Raw genomic sequence first — 3,306 nt, 5'->3', positions numbered from 1 at the left:
ATGTCCTAGTTCAATTTCTATTATTTAAATAATTTGGAACCTGGAGTGATTTATAGCTACAAGATGGACTGGGGCCTTTGGTTAAAATTAATGTTTTTCTTTACCACCTTAAAAATCTAGGTTCTCACCAAATGAAAGCTCCTGATTTGGAGGGATACTAAAGGGTTGATGGGTCTGGATTACTAAGAGAGGTGATGTCTTAAAGTGACTAGCACAAAACCCTTTCTTGCATTTCATCCGTTAGTGGTACCTTGAACAGCTTTGTGCTTCAGCAATCAGTTGAATAGATTGTAAGATTTTTCGTTTGATCATTTGTTAAAGGATTTATCACTTTGTAGCTGGCGAAACTTCTAATGGAACACAAACATCTGGAAGAAATTGATTACTTTATTTTTAAAATGCCAGCAATTCCTCAGTGGAGAAAATTGTGACACACACTCTTTGAAAATTCAAGTCTGAGATGCGAGGTTATTTTTTTTCATTTTCCTTTCTCCTCTTTTCCCTCCCTGCACCCATATTGTACCCTTAATCTGATAAAGACTTTCATTGCTTTACACACAAGATTCTGGAACTCAAAATTGGAGGAAATACAATTCAATGAAAATGTAAACTACTTTATGGGGGAAGACAGTGGTAATGCCAATGGACTAGTAATCCAGTGGCTGAGGCTTTGTTCTGGAGTTATGGGTTCAAATCCCACCATTGAAATGGTGCAGTTTAAATTCAGTTAATACTGGAATTGAAAGCTAGCCTCTGTAATGATTTTAAAAACCTCACTAGCCCTGGTCTGGCTTGTATGTGACTCCCAACACACAGCAATGTGGTTTGCTCTTAACTGCTCTCATGGCCAAGCAGCAACTCTCAGTCCAAGGGCAATTAGGGATGGGTAACATGCTGCTTTGTGATGCCCACATCGCAAAACACACAATAATGGTTGAATTTGACCTACCTAAACCTTCAGTCCAAATATAAGCAAGGCATTTCTGATGATTTTAGCATGTTCAAAGGCAGTATTGTTTGATAAAAATATACCAAATACTGCATATAGCTGACTCATAAATAGATAAACAATTGCCATTAGACAGAAAGGGCTCAGAAACACCCTTATCCCTATGCCAAATAAAATTAATCTCGTCAGAAAAAGTTAGAAATGTAAAAGGTTGAAATGAGTACAGAGAAAAGTGGAGGGGGGCAAACAAGAGGTCTGTAATGGCCTGGAAGACATGAGCGATTAAATGACAAAAGAAGAAAGTAATGGGATAATGTAAATTGGAATAGCAGAATCAGTGCATAAGAAGATGATGTGGGGAGAGGTCATGATTTGAAATTATTGAACTCATGATGAGTCCAGAAGGCTGAGAAGTGTGGAGGACTAAGGCCAGACTGGAAGTGGGGCAAAGAATTAAAATGACAGGTAACTGGAAGCTTAGGGTCTCATGTGTGACCTGAATAGTGGTTTCCTGCAAAACACTTGCTCAGTCTATGTTTGATCTCTAATGTAAAAAAAACTACATTTTGAGCAGTGAATACAGTATATACTACATTGAACTTTCAAGTAAAGCACTGTTTCACCTGATGGAGGTTTTGGGGTGTTGGATGATAAAGGAGTTAAAAGGGCACTCTGGCACTTGCATAGGGAGGGGTATTGGAGGTGGGGGAAGGAATGAACCAGCTTGTCTTATCTTTGCTTACCCCCTCAAAAATACTGCCTGCCATACTGAATACAGTGTCTTGTGATTGTAAGTAGTTATGTGAGACCACCATAATTGTCTAAAGGAGCATGTATCAGAAGAAGAAAATAAAATTGCATGTTCTAACAGGTTACCAGGTTAAAGTCCAACAGGTTTATTTGGCAGCACTAGCTTTCGGAGTCTCAAGCTCCTTCATCAGGTGAATGAGGACTTGTGTTCACAAACAGAGCATATAAAGACAAACTCAATTTACAAGATAATGGTTGGAATGCGAGTTGGAAAGACTCACATTCCAACCATAGATCATATGGCAGACATATCTCACATTCATCCTTTTATTTGGCACAAGTGTGTGAAGTGAAAGGAGAATTAGTTTAATGCAAATACAAATTCAGTCAGGCCCAGGAGGGTGGGGGTGAATGGGGACTAGTTGGATCTCTCTTCAAGGAAGGAGTGAAGAGTCTTTAAACCTTCCTACTGAGGATGGAGGTGTGGAGGGATTGGACATTGTTGATGAAACACTGATGGTGACAACTAGGAAACTAGAAACAGGTGAAGGATGCCAGCAAAGTCACAGATGGAGGTGGGATGAACCTGGACAAGGGGAGAAAAAAGTAGTGAAGCTAGAAATAAATCGTGGAATCACAGAAATTTATAGCAATCTCTGTCCAAATCCAGCAAGACCTAGACCATAATCAGGTTTGGGCCAGTAAGTGGCATCTGACATATGTGCAACACAAGTGCCAGGCAAGGACCATCTCCAACAAGAGAGAAACTAACCATCTCCACTTGATATTCAATGGCATTGCCATTGCTGAATCAACATCCTGGGGGTTACCACTGACCCAGAAACAGAATTCAATCATTAGTTAAATACTGTGACAACTTCAAGAGCAGGTGAGAAGCTGGGAATCCTGAGCTGAATAACTCACCTCCTGACTTCCAAGTCCTGTCCACCATCAGCAAGGCACAAGTCAGGAGTGTGATGGAATATTCTCCACATGCCTGGTTGAGTGCAGCTCCAACAACTTAAGCTCAACATCATCTAGGCCTGCTTGATCAACATTCCATCCAGTACCTTAAACATCCATTCCCTCCACCACTGACGCACAGTAGCAGCAGTGTGTACCATCTACAAGATTCATTGCAGGAACTCTTCAAGGCTACTTACACAGCGTCTTCCAAACCCACAACTGCGACTAGAAGGACAAGGCAGCAGACACATAAGAACATAGAACATTACAGCACAGTACAGGCCCTTCGGCCCTCGATGTTGCGCCGACCAGTGAAACCAATCTAAAGCTCATCTAACCTACACTATTCCAATATCATCCATATGTTTATCCAATGACCATTTAAATGCCCTTAATGTTGGCGAGTCCACTACTGCTGCAGGCAGGGCATTCCACGCCCTTACTACTCTGAGTGAAGAACCTACCTTTGACATCTGTCCTATATCTATCACCCCTCAATTTAAAGCTATGTCCCCTCGTGCTAGCTATCACCATCCAGGAAAAAGGCTCTCACTATCCACCCTATCTAATCCTCTGATCATCTTGTATGCCTCTATTAAGTCACCTCTTAACCGTCTCTCTAACGAAAACAACCTCAAGTC

The sequence above is a fragment of the Mustelus asterias genome, chromosome 18 (assembly GCF_964213995.1).
Source record: "Mustelus asterias chromosome 18, sMusAst1.hap1.1, whole genome shotgun sequence".
Lineage (NCBI taxonomy): Eukaryota > Metazoa > Chordata > Chondrichthyes > Carcharhiniformes > Triakidae > Mustelus > Mustelus asterias.
The sequence above is the reverse complement of the archived record's forward strand: the minus strand, read 5'-3'. Positions refer to the sequence as shown.